At 39.2% G+C, this 17,091-nt stretch overlaps 1 protein-coding gene across 4 annotated transcripts in view; it reads right to left on the bottom strand.

Moving 5' to 3' along the window:
• The window catches only part of Fars2 (phenylalanyl-tRNA synthetase 2, mitochondrial), a 499,052-nt gene that overhangs the window by 456,821 nt on the left and 25,140 nt on the right, over positions 1-17,091 (bottom strand). For 2 of the 4 annotated variants that reach the window (XM_047558209.1, XM_047558208.1), the window contains exon 2: positions 77-165. The exons of the other annotated variants lie outside the window; for them this stretch is intronic. The gene's annotated coding sequence lies outside the window, so the exon portion shown is untranslated. The remainder of the gene's footprint in view (positions 1-76; positions 166-17,091) is intronic. 4 annotated transcript variants of the gene reach the window in all.

Genomic DNA, 17,091 nt, shown 5'->3' with positions numbered 1-17,091 from the left:
CTAACCTATGTGAAACTCACTTCACTTCCCTCTGTGCCTCCCTTCTGCCTCTCTAACATTAAAAGATGAACATTACCTGCCTCCTGTGTAGAGAAACTGAAACCCTGTGCACTGCTGGTGAGAAAGCAAATGATGAAGCAGCTGTAGGAATCAGTACGCAGGTCCCTAAAAAAAAAAAAAAAAAAAAAAAAAAAAAAAAAACAGTAAATATAAAATTACCATGTGATCCAGCAGTTCCACATCTGGCTATAAACTCACAAAGATTGAAAGCAGGGACTAGTTAACAGCACACCCTGTTCACTGCAGCATTATCCACAACAGGCAAAAGGTGGAAGCAACTGGAGTCCACTGAGACATAAATACATAAAACTAGTCTCGAGGTACAGTGGAACAGTCTTCAGTTGAAGAAAACAACGCAGGCAACAACATGGAGGAAGCTCCAGGATGTCATGCCAAGTGAAATACACCAGTCACAGAAAGACAAATAGGTACGATTCCTCTCATATAAAGTACTTAAGAGTTGTTAAATTCATAAAGATAGAAAGCAGAATGGTAGTTGCCAGGGCTGGAGGGAGGGAGAGAGGAACAGGGAGTTCGGGTTTAATGGGTGCAGAGTTTCAGTTTGGAAAGATCCATTCTGGAGGTGGATGGTGGTGATGGTCGCACCATCACCACAATGTGATGCATGTAACACCAATAAACCACATACTTACAAATGGTTAGAATACTGATTTTTATGTCATGTACATTTTACCATAATAAGGACATAAAAATGTATTATTTACCTATTTATGTAGGTAATGGAGATTGAACCCAGAGGTGCTTAACCACTGAGTACTTCTCCATTCCTTTATATTTTGAGACAGGGTCTTGCTAAGTTGCTAAGGGTAGCCTTGAACTTGCAATCCTCCTGCCTCAGTCTTCCAGAGTTGCTGGGATTACAGGCCTGGACAAAACTCAAAAATTTAAATTCATAAAAAATAAGAAAGAATAGAACCTAACTCCTAGAGTCATAAGGATTAACCACACATGAAGTGTGTAGCATATGCCTAGCGCATGTAAGTCTTTCACAAATATCAACTCCTGTCTTGCTTTCCTGCCTCTGTGGTTCACTAGAGTCCACACTGCAGTGTCTTCATGGAAAAAATGTTCACCATTTTTGATTCACCTCCTTGGAGCTGTATGTCTCCTGCAAAGAGACATTTCCAGGCCTGGGCATCTTTGTAGCAGAAATTCTCCTTCACTGCAAAAAAACATCCACTGCGATCACATAAAGAATCCACCTAATTTCTTGGCTGACTCTTCACACTACATAAAGCTGAGATGATCACATGAAAAACAACTGGGTTCACTATTTCCTAAATGTTTGCTATTAATCTTAACTCAAAAAACCAAAAATTTCATAGGCTAAGGCTATCATATTGATGTGAGAGGAGAAGAAAAAAGTCCCCAGCTATTCATTAATACTGTTTCACTTTTTATCACAAGCAAGACTATTTTACTACTTTTGATTTTTTTCAAAAATTATTTGTCCCTTACTCCCCTTCTCCTACACACTTGTCCTGGCTTCCTTCTTGCCCCTTCCACCTCCTCCTAAGTCAGGGATCCCAAATTCAAATGCCTAATCACATATCTAATCACCTAGAAGACCCCAAGTATAAGAAGTGACTAAACTGAAGTACTTACGGTCTTAACAGTCTCTAAAAATAAAAAAACATACCTAATCTATTGCCTGAGCATTCTATTTATAAATATACAGAAAAAGCAGTCTAGATTCTAGGTGATAAACTATCCTTAGCAAGTCATTCTTTTGCATGCACGCACATGTGTATGTGTACCATTTAAACTTTTTTTTGATGATTCAAGAAGTTTATATGCTAATGAGATTCATTTCCTTGTAGTACCTCTCACCTGTGGCAAATCTGCCACCTCTAATTTGTTTTAAAAGGAATTTTAATCACCCAATCAATCAAACTCTTGACCTTCAGCCTTCATAGCCACTTCACTATGGTCAAAATTGGCACTAAAAATTCATGTTGTAACTGTTCTCTTGTTCTCAAGCTCCAAAATGCCAATGATAGGGATATAAATTGAACAAACCCTCTGATTGACTAAAAAAGTGATAAATGGAGTTTCCAAATTTTATTTGACCAAAATTCTTTAAATAAAAGTGAATATTAAATAATAATTTTTCATCCATTGGGGTTTAAAGATTTATAAGTTTTTCCATTGTCTACACAGTCTTTTTATCACATAAATCACATGCCCAGTTTAGGGTTTAAACAGGCCATCATTCTTTATCCAGACATACAGAATGACCAAGTAATACTCCTTCCAATCCCTACCTCCTCTCCTTCTTGCACACATGCAGTCATAACTACACAGCTTCCATCTTTTCTGCTTCATCCTATGTCCAGGGAAGAGGAAGTATTCTTGATGAGGTCAAAGCTTCGAGGCTCAGTCACTGGGGCACATAAACATGCCCAAATTTCTCCCACTGAAATAAAAAGCATCCCCTCTCTTGCCAACCCCATCCAGTCACAGCCCCCTTTCCTGGCCTTGTCACTTTCCCAGGAATGCACCGAGATTGAAACACTACATGCCTCTTGCATTCACTTTCTCATCTTAACCCAGTGAACGCTAGGGCCTACTCCACCTCCTCAAAGGAGCTACTTCCCAGTGTTGCCAATGACCTACTATGACAATTCAACAGCCTCTTTTCAGGGCTTATGTTATTTGGACTCTCTGCATTTGATGTTACTGGTTATACACACTCTTCAAAACTGCCTTCTCTCAAGTTTTTAAGGCCTCTCTTCCTGCCTTCCTTCCACCTCTCTGAGTATTCTCAGTCTTCATCAAGGATCCCTATCTTCCCATCATCACCACCAGTCAGTGAGTTCAGAGTTCCATCACTGGCCCTGATCTCTTCTTTGGTACATGGGACATTTTTTGGTTCCATCTACCTTTAAATATAATCAGCATTAACTGTCAAGTACATCCAAAGGTACCTCAATTCCAGTGTCTCTCAGGAGATCCAGCCCATACACGCACCTGATGTACAGGACTTTACAACTTGGGTGGCTCGGGCATCTTACATTCAAGGAATGCAAATCTGTTACCATCTCATGCATTTACTATCTGAATGAAGGCTATGAACCTGACTACCTCCCACCCCCAGAAAAGTGGGAGCCTTCCTTTAGTCTTCCTCCTTCTTTATTCCTCATATCCAGACAGTTGCCAGGCCTTACTGCTTCTAATGCCATGTCTTTCTGGGATTTGTCCACCTATCTCCTCCAATGCCAGAAGTTCAGATCTTCACCATTTCTCACCTAGATCCCTAAAACATATAAATACAATACAAATACAATTCTCTACTGACAATCTGTATATGTGCCTCTGATCAGCAATCCAGGCTGCTGTCAAAATATTTTAAGTCTTAGCTGGACATGGTGTAATCATGTGGTGGCTTGTAATCCCAGCAGCTTGGGAGGCTAAGGCAGGAGGATTCCAAGTTCAAAGTCACACTCAGCAACTTAAGGAGGTCCTGTCTCAAATATATATATATATATATATATATATATATATATATATATGAAAAGAGCCAGGATGTGTCTCCAAGATTAAATGTCCCTGGGTTTGATCCCTGGTACAAAAAAAAAAAAAAAATACCCTAAGTGTTATAAGGTCACTTTTCTGCTTAATACTCTCAGAAAACTCTAAATTCTTTTACCTTCATTCCTGAATATCTGACAGGGCTCATGTTTTGCCATCAACTACCTACCTCATGTCCATGCAAATACAGCTTTCTCGGCCAAGGAAAGTCCTCTCACCCTTTTTGCCCAGTTAACTGCTGCTCATTCCCACAACTACCATGAGAAAACCTTTGATGTTTCTGAGTCAGGAAACACTCTTTTCTGCCTCACAGCACATATGTATCTGTCTGTCTAGCAGTAATCCTCCACATAACAGATTTTGTTGTAGTTGTTGACTTATTAATCTCTCCCAGGAGACGATAAACTTGAAGGAAGGAAATGTGTCATTTTAGACTTCGTACATGAAACGAGTACCACATATTTGTAAAATTAATAAATGAATATTCATAAGGAAACCTTATTATAAACTTATTGAATACTTAATTCTAAGGTGGGGGGAGGTAGTTAAATCTCTAACTCATTAGCAGAGCCAGAAGGAATCACTGGTTATTTTTCAAAAGATAGATCTTAAACTTCATTTTCCTAGTAATTATAAATCAGTGGAGATTTTATTTTACTCTCAAATTGAGTCATTAGGGATTTAGGGTCACCCAGTCTCTAAGGCCTCTCCATTCGCCTCCTGCCCAAACCCTGGCACTCTACCTTCAGAGCTCCCCTGTAGGCAGTCCTGAATTCTGAAACAAAGATAAGTACAACTCATTCAAAAGTAGTATTCCATTAAAATCTTCACAAATGAAAGAATCAAGGATGAGACTGAAGATTCCTGGACTGGATAAAACCAAGTTTCTTTTATTAGAACATAATAGCAAGAATGAACTAATCAAAATGAATAGGCACATGGGCAGGTAAAGTTTAATAAAGTCTTTTTCCTAAAGGTGAACACACATCACACCATATGAATCATGCCTATTTCTGACAGTGAAAAGGATTTGAAAGTAGTTATTTATATATGGTATGAGGGTTTATTTGGGGACATTTTTTGCAGTACTGAGGATGGAACCCAGGGCCTCAAACATGCTAGGTAATTACTCTGCCAATGAGCTATACTCCAGCCCTGGTATCTCTTATAATGAGATATTTGGAAATATTCCATATAAGAAAAGCATAGTCTTCATCCTGCACTGTTTAAAGTCACACCCAGAAAGAGAAAAGGGGATCTTACCAACTAAGGTTAATCTAATTTACCTCAACCAATCACAAGTCATCAAAACAGGCAGTCAACCTAGAATTTCTGTAATTCAAATATAAAAACTGAGCCACATTCAGCATGAGCACATTCTACTTGAAAAACTACAATGTTATTTCATCTAGGCTGTCTTCAACTTTTAAAATTTAGAAATAAACATATTACACATTTTAAGTTGTCAAAAAATAGACATCCAAATTACTTTGATGACCTTTTGTCCCATGGAATTAGAAATCCCAGTGGTAAAAAAGGTGATCAATAAGGAATCACAAGTTAGGTGCACAGAACCTGTCAGTTTTGGGCAGAATGTGAGAGTAACCTTTGTATGAGATAACATACACTGTGAAGTATTACTAACCCCCCCCCTCAATACACGCATCCAGTCATTTGCCATGAGTCAGCACAAAGCAGATAATGGGGGTTAAAAGATATCAGGTTCTAAGACTTTAACTTATTTTCTTTTAGATATATATGAAAGTACAATGTATTCTGACATACTATACATGGAGTATAATTTATTCTAATTCAGATTACATTCTTGTGGTTATACATGATGTACCTTCTTTTGAAGGTTCCAGAATCCTAAGTATAATAATAGATAAGTTTTGGCTTAAATTTGGAAGGTAATTTACATTATAAATTCAAAATTACATAACATTTTTTACATTTTTTAGAATGTGAAAGTTACAGCTGTTAAATTGAATCAACCATATAGGGGGATCCAAGATGGCGGACTAGAGGGTGACTGCATCTGCCAACGCTCCAGAACTTAGATTCAAGAAGGAGAGGCACTGAGAGACTCGGACCAACATAGAGCCGTGGGGTGAGTGTCTCCCACCAGGTGAAGCTCAGCCCGGTGGCAGGTCCGGACAGTGGGCGGCTTCTCGGAGCAGAGAAGGGCAGTGAGAGTCTTCCCCAAGCAGCCCTGCTCCCTCCGGTGGCAGACGGGGTCCACAGCCAGCTTCTAGGAGCAGGTCACTCAGTGAGAGCTTTTCCCCATAGAGCCAATCCCAAGCCCTGAACCCAGCAGCGAGTCCCCGGCCCACAGGCGGCTTCTGGGACCAAGGCAGGACAGGGAAAGGCTTTCTGTGAGCAGCCCCCACTCCCTCAGGCAGGGGCAGGCCCTGTGTATAGCCAGCTTCTAGGAGCAGGACCACCCAGTGAGAGGATTTCCATGCAGCACCAGCCCCCAGCCCTGGACCCAGTACAGGACTAGGGGAAGCTCTCTTCGGAAGCACTGCATTATCAAGTTCCTCCAAGACTTCAGGCTACTGAAGGCTGGGAGGTGATATACTGGAAATCTAAAGGGACACTATAAGCCAATAGAGGAAATCTACAATATCTCAGAGTCCCGCTGATATCTGACCAATATGAGAAACAAGGAAAGAAAATATCCCAAACAAACCTAGATACTATATCAATAACACCCAATGACAGCACAGCAGAAGAAATGTCAGAAAGGGAGTTCACAATGTACATAATTAAAACAATCAGGAAGCAAATGAGGAGATGAAAGAGCAAATGCAGGCATTGAAGGAGGAGATGAAAGAGCAAATGCAGGCATTGAATGATCACACCAATCAACAGTTAAAAGACCAAATATGGGAAGCAAAAGATCATTTCAAAAAATAAGAGATATTGAAAAAAAAACGAATCCTTGAAATGAAGGAAACAGTAAACCAAGTTAAAAACTCTAGAAAGCATAACCAATGGGATAGAACACCTGGAAGACAGAACCTCAGACATTGAAGAAAAAATATTTAATCTTGAAAACAAAGTTGACCAAACAGAGAAGATGGTAAGAAATCATGAACAGAATCTACAAGAATTATGTGATATCATGAAAAGGCCAAATTTAAGAATTATTGGGATTGAGGAAGGCTTAGAGAAACAAACCAAAGGAATGAACAATCTATTCAATGAAATAATTTCAGAAAATTTCCCAAATCTGAAGAATGAAATGGAAAACCAGGTACAAGAGGCTTATAGGACTCCAAATACACAAAATTACAACAGACCCAAACCAAGGCACATTATTATGAAAATACCTAACATACAAAATAAAGACAGAAATTTAAAGGCCGCGAGAGAAAAGAATCAAATTACATTCAGGGGGAAACCAATAAGAATATCAGCAGATTTTTCAATCCAGACCCTAAAAGCTAGAAGGATCTGGAACAACATTTACCAAGCCCTGAAAGAAAACAGATGCCAACCAAGAATCTTATACCCCCAGCAAAACTTACTTTCAGATTTGACAACGAAATAAGATCTTTCCATGATAAACAAAAGCTAAAGGAATTTACAAAAAGAAAGCCGGCATTACAGAACATTCTCAGCAAAATATTCCATGAGGAAGAGATGAAAAACAACGATGCAAATCTGCAACGGGAGGAACTAGCCTAAAGGAATAGCCAAATAAAGGAGAAACCAAATCATGTCAAAAAACAAAAATGAGTCAAGTGACTGGGAATACAAATAATATCACAATAATAACCCTGAATGTTAATGGCCTGAACTCATCAATCAAAAGACACAGACTGGCAGATTGGATTAAAGAGAAAAATCCAACAATATGCTGCCTACAAGAGACTCATCTCATAGAAAGAGATACCCACAGACTAAAGGTGAAAGGATGGGAAAAAATATACCATGCACATGGACACAGCAAAAAAGCTGGAGTATATCCTCATTTCAGATAATGTGAACATCAAGCCAAAACTAGTCCGAAGGGATAAAGAAGGACGTTACATACTGCTTAAGGGAAGCATAAATCAGCAAGACATAACAATCATAAATATCTATGCCCTGAACATTGGCTCATCCATGTACGTCAAACAAATCCTTCTTAATTCCAGAAATCAAATAGACCACAACACAATAATACTAGGCGATTTTAACACACCTCTCTCACCAATGGATAGATCCTCCAAACAAAAATTGAATAAAGAAACCATAGATCTCAATAACACAATCAACAATTTAGACTTAACTGACATATATAGAATATACCATCCAACAAAGAACGAATACACTTTCTTCTCAGCAGCACATGGATCCTTCTCTAAAATAGACCATATATTATGCCACAAAGTTACTGCTAGCAAATATAAGAAGATAGAAGTACTACCTTGTATTCTATCACATCATAATGGATTGAAATTAGAAATAAATGACAGAATAATAAACAGAAACTTCTCCAATACCTGGAGATTAAATAATACGCTATTATATGATGAATGGATAGCAAAAGACATCAAGGGGGAAATAAAAAAATTCTTAGAAGTAAACGAGAACAAGGACACATCATATCAAAATCTCTGGGACACTATGAAAGCAGTACTTAGAGGAAGATTTATTTCATGGGGCACATGCAACAAAAGAAGTAGAAATCAACAAATGAATGACTTAACACTACAGCTCAAAGCCCTAGAAAAAGAAAAGCAGACCAAAACCAAAAGTAGTAGAAGACGGGAAATAGTTAAAATCAGAGCCGAAATCAACCTAATTGAAACAAAAGAAACAATTGGAAAAATTAACAAAATAAATAGTTGGTTCTTTGAAAAAAATAAACAAAATTGATAAACCCTTAGCCACACTAACAAAGAGAAAGAGGGAGAAAACTCAAATTACTAAAATTCAGAATGCACAAGGAAACATCACAACAGACACGAATGAAATACAAAACATAATTAGAAGCAATTTTGAAAATCTATACTCCAACAAAACAGAAAACCTCGAAGACCTCAACAAGTTTCTAGACACATATGAATTACCTAAACTGTACCAGGAGGCCATTAATAACTTAAATAAATCAATTTCAAGCAATGAAATAGAAGAGGTCATCAAAAGCCTACAAACAAAGAAAAGTCCGGGACCAGATGGGTTCTCAGCCGAATTCTACAAAACCTTTAAAGAAGAGCTCACAAAAGAGGTGAAAGACCTCTACAATGAGAACTATAGAACACTAAAGAAAGAAATTTAAAAAAGCCTTAGAAGATGGAAAGATCTCCCATGTTCTTCAATAGGCAGAGTTAATATTGTCAAAATGGCCATACTATCTAAAGTGCTATACAGATTCAATGCAATTCCAATTAAAATCCCAATGATGTACCTTAAAGAAATAGAGCAAGCAATTATGAAATTCATGTGGAAGAATAAAAAAAAACCCAGAATAGCTAAAGCAATCCTCAGAAGAAAGAGCAAAGCAGGGGGTATCACAATACCAGATCTTCAACTCTATTACAAAGCAATAGTAACAAAAACGGCATGGTATTGGCACCAAAATAGACAGGTAGATCAATGGTACGGAATAGAGGATATGGACACAAACCCAAATAAATACAATTTTCTCATACTAGACAAAGGGGCCAAAAATATGCAATGGAGAAAAGATAACCTCTTCAACAAATGGTGCTGGGAAAACTGGAAATCCATATGCAACAGAATGAAATTAAACCCCTATCTCTCACCCTGCACAAAACTCAACTCAAAATGGATCAAGGAACTCGGAATCAGACCAGAGACCCTGCATCTTATAGAAGAAAAAGTAGGTCCAAATCTTCAACTTGTTGGCTTAGGATTAGACTTCCTTAACAGGACTCCCATAGCACAAGAAATAAAAGCAAGAATCAACAACTAGGATAGATTCAAATTAAAAAGCTTTCTCTCAGCAAAGGAAACTATCAGCAATGCAAAGAAAGAGCCTACAGAGTGGGAAAATATCTTTGCCAACCATACTTCAGATAGAGCGCTAATTTCCAGAATCTATAAAGAACTCATAAAACTACACCAAGAATACAAATAATCCAATCAATAAATGGGCTAAGGAAATGAACAGACACTTCACAGAAGAAGATGTACAAGCAATCAACAGACATATGGAAAAATGTTCAACATCTCTAGTAATAAGAGAAATCCAAATCAAAACTACCCTAAGATTCCATCTCACCCCAATTAGAATGGAGATTATCAAGAACACAAGCAACAATAGGTGTTGGAGAAGATGTGGGGAAAAAGGTACATTCATACATTGCTGGTGGGGTTGCAAATTAGTGCAGCCACTCTGGAAAGCAGGATGGAGATTCCTTAGAAAACTTGGAATGCGTCCACCATTTGACCCAGCTATCCCAGTCCTTGGCCTATACCCAAAGGACTTAAAATCAGCATACTACAGAGATACAGCCACATCAATGTTCACTGCTGCTCAATTCACCATAGCCAGATTGTGGAATCAACCTAGATGTCCTTCAATTGATGAATGGATAAAGAAACTGTGGTATATATATACAATGGAATATTACTCAGTCATAAAGAATGATAAAATTATGGCATTTGCAGGCAAATGGACGAAATTGGAGAATATCATGCTAAGCGAGATAAGCCACTCTCAAAAAACCAAAGGACGAATGATCTTGCTGATAAGCGGATGATGACACATAATGGGGGGTGGGAGGGGTTAGTCTTAGGGTTAGGGTTAGGGAGGGGGGCAAGAATGGAGAAAGGAAGGACTGTACAGAGGGAAAAGAGGGGTGGGAGGGGTGGGGGTAAGGGAAAAAATAACAGAATGGATCAAACAACATTACCCCATGTAAATTTATGATTACACAAATGGTATGCCTTTACTCCATGTACAAACAGAGAAACAACATGTATCACATTTGTTTACAATTTTAAAAAGGTAAAAAAATAAAAATAAAAAATAAATAAATTGAATCAACCATCAATATTCTTGCACTCCAGGGCTGGGATTGTGGCTCATCAGTAGAGCACTCGCCCAGCACGTGTGAAGCACTGGGTTAGAGCCTCAGCACCACACAAAAATAAATAAACAAATATTTTTAAAAATTATTGCACTCCAAGACATGTCAGTTCTGAAGAAAATGCAGGAAATGGGAGAAACATACTATTTATAATATTAAGCGTTAAAAACATCTTAGAAATTCAACCTACAATAAATTAGTCAATGCTTTTGCTTTTCCATGGGATTTAAGACAATAATTTTCTTGTGACAGGCATGTCTTCTCAGGCTATTATGGGGTAGCTCTCAAATTTTTTTCTTATAAGCACAATACCTATTGCCATTCACACCATTCAAAAAAGTTACTTAAAAAAAATTTTAAAAATTTTAAAAAGCTACTTAATATAATGTAAGAAAATGCTAAATTATTATATATGGGCACCACATAAATAAAAGTGTACAACTTTAAATACATCAAAATGAACCCTGCAATTACGTAAAACTATAATGTACTAATAAGAAAAACATTTTTAAAAGTATACAACTTTAAAACACTGAATAGTTTGTTACTGTGGAAAAGAACAAATGAAAGGCTCATTTAAATCTGTAAAAGCAGTACCTTGAATTAATTTGGAACTCTTTCTATAATTAGCTTAAAGAAATGTGTGTGTGTGTGTGTGTGTGTGTGTGTGTGTACACACGTGCACACACATGCACACATCTCACAACTGCCCTAACAGTAGCACCACTTTGTTTTCCAGTGCCAGGAGTCAAACAGGGGCTTTGGGCATGCTAGGCAAGTACTCTACCACTCAGCCACACCCCTAAGTCCCTAATTTTTTTTTCCAGTGCTGGGAATGGAACCCAGAGACCTATGCATGGCACACAAACACTGTAACACTGAGTTGCACCCCCAATCCTAGCACCATTTTGAAGATGGAATAAAAAGACTCCATAACTATACTGCTTAAAATTAAAGTCTTGTGAAATAATGGCACAGACTGACCAGTAGTTGATTTCTCCCACCTATGCATTAAAAAAGTCAACGGAGCAGGATTTTTCTTTATCATTTAAGGGTATGTTCCTTCATCAGGTACAGGGGCACACACAGTGTTGATCCTAGAAAATGGGGAGGCTGAGTCAGGAGGATGGCAAGTTTGAGGCCATACTCGGCAACTTACAGACACTGTTTGAAAATAAAATAAAATAAAATAAAAGGGGGCTGGGGAAGTGGTTCATGGTGTAGTGCTCCTGGGTTCAATCCCCAGGAAGTATGTTTTTGAATTCTGTGAAGGAGACTGCAAGCTGCCTGAGAGAGGTGACTTGCGTCTGTGCCAACCCTCGCCTCCTCACATCACCAGGACCTAGCCTAGAACACAGACATTGTTTTTTTTTTTTTCCAGTGTTCGATGGACCTTTAAATTTATTTGTATGCAGTGCTGAGAATCGAACCCAGTGCCTCTCACCTGCTAGGTAAGCACCCCACCACTGAGCTACAAACCCAGCCCAAAGCACATGTTTAAGCAAATTTGGAAGAATATAGCCACATAAACCATAGGTCATGGCTATGTCCTAGAACAGCTGCCATCAAATGCCACAGTATCAGGAAACATCTTTGGTGAGAGATTAGAGTACTAGAGGGGAAGACAACGCTGACCTCACAATAAGACATCAAAATAAGCTGCTCCAAACTACTAACTAGAAATCAAAAGGCAGTGACAGCAAAAACTCAGGACAGATGGTTGGACACGGCACAACAGAGAAGCACTGGGCTCAGCACAGATGGAATACAAGACCTAGAGAAGAAAATATTGTTACCCAGTCATAAATGACATCTCCAATGACTGATGGGAAAGAATTTCTTGGAAGCAGTGATTCCCTGATAGATAAAAGGAATGCTCTGGGACCAGGCAGGGCGGAAGCAAGAAAGAAGGCAAAAAGGAAAGTGAGAGAGAGAAGACGTATAGGAAAACCTGAGACATCTACACTTGGTAAGCTGGAAATTCCAGTAAGTAGAGAGTTCTGTGGTCTTTTGTCTAGTCATCCCTATTCACTGACTTTTGTAGAGTGAACAACTTTAAATTTCCCAAAAAGATGAGTTTTCTCTTGGGGGAAAAAGGAAAAAAAAAAAAAAACCGGGGTGGGGAAGAAAATAAGACTAGAGCTACATGGACTGAAGGGCTTCAAGGGCTCCTCGTCTTAAAGATTCCTCCATTGGTACCAACTTTCTTTCTGGAAGAGACTGACATGGTCTGACCATTTGTTTCAACAGAACTATTTCTGATTCAGAATTTGTGGCATCCTTCAAGGTCCTCCAAGTAAGAACCCAGCCTGGATGCAAGCCAAGTCAATTCTAGAAGACTCTGTGTCTAGGAGGGGAGATGGCTCACAGCTGGAAGGAAAGTATGGAGGATGGAAAACTGAAAGTTCCCTTTAGTGGGCTTCTACCAGGCCAGGGGGCAAGGTGACTGTGGGGACAGGAGAGGAGTAAGAAGTAGCCAAAGGAAAACTGGCCACTCTAGTGCCAAGAAGGGAATCAGGGCAGAAAAAGGAAATACTGCAACTAGGAAGGAACAAGTCTTGGGAAGGATTTAGGACCCCTCCACAGCAGTTCTGAGGATCTAGCACTGCAACAATTAGTGCATTCCACCATGTCTTTTCTTCTCTCTTCACTTACCAACACCATCACTACCCTAACACAAAATCCACAGCAAATGACTGTGGCCCAACTCCTCACAAACTTGGCTATTGGAGAAGCCAAATCAGGCAAAGGAATGTCATGAGCTCAATATACAAAATAAGACAAAACATATGCCAAAGGACTTCACCAAAAACAGAAGATGTTCTCCTATGCTTTGGAAAAAATCAACATAAAAACAATCAATATTGCTAAGTAATAAAAGACACTGTCAGGCTCTTCACCCATAGATACCTCCTTGATAGAGCTTAATGGTAGACAATGCACGGAGAGGTCATGGGTGACAGCTGTGCTCTATTGACAGGGTCAGACCCAGGGCCACAACCTCAGCCTTGCTCCAACTTAGGTCTCAAAAGGTCAGCTTTGTACATCAGGGTTCAGAGAGGAAATGGTGCATCTGGTAGGAGGACCAAAAGTTCAAGGTCAGCTTGGCAACTCAGCAAGACCCTGTCCCAAAATTTTACAAAGAGCTCACAGGTAGAACACTCCTGAATTGAATCCCTAATATTATACACATACACACAAACACGCACACACACACAAAAAAAAAAGCCAGAAAAGAAATGAAACCTAAAAGGATTCTGCCACTCTCTGAAATATTCTGAATTGGTACTATAATCAATTTGGAAATTGAGACGTGGAAACTATTCTTTCTCACAGACACACACGTGATTACAAAATATACATAAATATATATAATTATGTACATTACATATCATACACATAATTACATATGCTATTTTATACATGTTGTACATATACTTATGCACATATAATACTATATATAATTATGCACATTATATATGCATGCACATAAGCACTTATTTTTTTACATGCAGAGTCACAAAGCAGGGGCTTAGGGAAGGAAAAGCACATTACATTCTAAATAAAAGCATAAACTTCTTAATGCCTTTATGATAAGCACTGTGAATTACTGTAAGTAAACAGACTATAAATCAGATTATAATTGTTTTCTCTAGGAATTGGGGGATTACTAGGAATTGACTCCAGATGTACTCTACCACTGAGTTACATCCCCAGTCCTTTTTATTTTATTATTTTGAGGCAGGGGCTCATTAAATTTTGGAGGCCAACCTTGAACTTGGTGACCCTCTTGCCTTCAGCCTCCCAAATTGCTGGAATTACAAATGTGTGCTACTCCACCCACTAGTCAGATTATGATTCTATTTATGAAGAAAGGAAAGGTAGTGATGTGACCTCCTTAGAGATAATTAATCCAATGTTCCCTTTCAAATGTACTAAATATAAGCCCACAGAAATTAAAGCATATCTAGAAAAGTGTTCATGTCCAGAAACTAAGGATTTAGAGGAGGAAAAGCACAAATCGGAAGGTTTAGCCTGGTAGTGAAGAGACATCAGAGGGGTAGAGCTCCCATGTTTGAAATACTATTGTGCAAGATGAAGGAAAAATGTGCTCTGGGCAGGTAGATGAAACCACAGATGGGAAGGAAAGAGAAAAACAAACTACATATAAACTTACTCTCTTAACAGGGCCAAAACTGGGGTGAAGGAGGCCTGTGAAAAATGGGCATCTGGAGAGTGTCAGAAATCCAAGGGAAGGCGGAAGAGCCAGCCTCTCTCAGAAGGGACGAGGGTAACAACTGCACACTGGGTGTGTGGTTTGCTGATATCCAGAGCAGCCACCACTAAAAGAGATTCTCAAACACAGCCTAAGTGGTCTGACCAGTGTGCAGAGCCATTAATTCCTGATCCGCCTGTCCTAAGGCTCCAGGTATCAAATCCCTAAAGGAAATGTCACAAAAAGCAGTATTCCCTGGAGAGAGAATGTACCTTGATGTGGCCTTATGTTCAAGGAGTACCTGTGGGCACCGACCACGTGCTGAGGGCCCTTGATGGTGCTCCAGGTCCTCCAGCAGACATGAAAAGTCTCGAAACAGTTCTTCTACTACAGAGATGCACTCATTAGGGAAAGTGCTGGCACTGTCCTCAGGAACCAAGTCACACCCTTCCAGTAGTACAGGCCTCACATTCCTGCCCTTGAAACTTGCCATCCATCTTTCCTCCCTCTGGTCTCTGCTGAGGTGACCACATGTGTCTCAGGCTTAGCAATTCCCTCATCACCTTCAAGACGCGGCTCCCTTAACTTGTTTGATTCTTGCCCCTAACATCTCTACCCCTTGATTGTGTCTCACCTCAAGTAAATCAGGCTTCCCTCAAGCTCCCCATCTCGCTAAATTTTTTCTCTACTTTTTCTTACCCAAGTTTTTTGAAAACGAAATCTACATTTGCTGCTTGCCTTCCATGTTCCCATCTTCCCTCCTTGCCACCTTGCTCCTCAGCAAGCACTCAATACAAGCTGGAGCCAGAATCACCAAAAAAATTAGAGGTTACAATGAACAGGAGCAGGTATGTCAAATAGAGTGACTGGGGGAGGGGTGAAGAATGCGTTTATTTCAAGCACACTGTGTTTAAGGTGAAAGCAGAACATGCACATGTTAATCAGGGAGAGAAGGGGGAGAGAGAGAGAGAAGACAGGAAGAGGGAGAGAGAGCGGGGTGGTGGGGAGAACGCACGCCACACTAGTTAGTGATAAACTAATCCTGGAAGTAAGGGAGGCCAAAGAGGGAGGCTTTGAGGAGACAGAGGCGGTAGGAAGACATAGAGTCCACCAAGGAGTATGAAACTCAGCTGCTAGCATCACGGAGATTGAGGAAAGAACACATTGAGAAAATGAAGTAACAACACTGGTCGGGGGAATGAAATATCACAGATGAGTTGAATAGAATGAAAGATTATAAATTGTGGGGGGGGGCATTAATCACTAGGAGGTCAGCAATGATCTTTGAAAAGCTGTTTTCAGTTCAGAGTGGGATATAAACCTCAAGTTTATTCATGCTTATTCACTATGCATACTTATTTACTCTATGTACAATCCCACATAAAATATTCACAGACAGAACCTGGAAACTACCAGAAGAATACTATTCCAGGGCCAGAGGGGGCAGTGGGTGGCAATCACACATAGAATACAGAGAAGATTAAAGATAGGAAATCTGTTCCTGTAAGTATCCTATGAGCAAAACAGAAAAATCATATAATTAGTTCCCCAGATACTCTAAAGGCATCTAAAAAAGTTGACATTCACTTTATTTTTCTGATGCATGGGACCAAACCTAGGGGCGCTGTACTACTGAGCAACATCCCAACTCTTTTCAATATTTGAGACTGGGCCTTGCTAAATTGCTGAGGCTTGCCATCAGTCAGTTGGTCTTGATAAATTCCAACTTGCAATCCTCCTGCCCCAGACTCAGGAGTAGCTTGCACTGCAAGTATACACCACTACACCCAGAGACATTATTGCTCACTTAAAACAAACACATTTTGAATAAAACAGGAATAGATGACTATTGTCTTAATTCCAATATTAATTCTAGCAACATTACAGAATTATTTGAGAAAGCACTAGAAGTATTCCATACAAGTACAACATCTAAATACAAAATGGAAATCAGCCAGTATCAAAAATTTCCCCAAAAATAAAGGTCTCTGAAAGTTATGAAAAGATGCACAATGTTACTCATCAAAAAAATGCTAATTAAAACAACGAGATACTTTTTTAAACTACAGACTGCCAAAGATCAAATCAGTAATACATTTTTGGTGAGGGTCTAAGAAAGAGGCACTGCTAGCAAAACCTGGGAAGATAATCTACCAACATTTTAAATGCATGTACCGTTCAATTCAGTTCTGCCACTTGCAGTAATCTGAACAC

Source organism: Sciurus carolinensis, chromosome 7 (genome assembly GCF_902686445.1).
Source record: "Sciurus carolinensis chromosome 7, mSciCar1.2, whole genome shotgun sequence".
NCBI lineage: Eukaryota > Metazoa > Chordata > Mammalia > Rodentia > Sciuridae > Sciurus > Sciurus carolinensis.
This window is presented reverse-complemented; position numbering and strand designations above follow the sequence as displayed.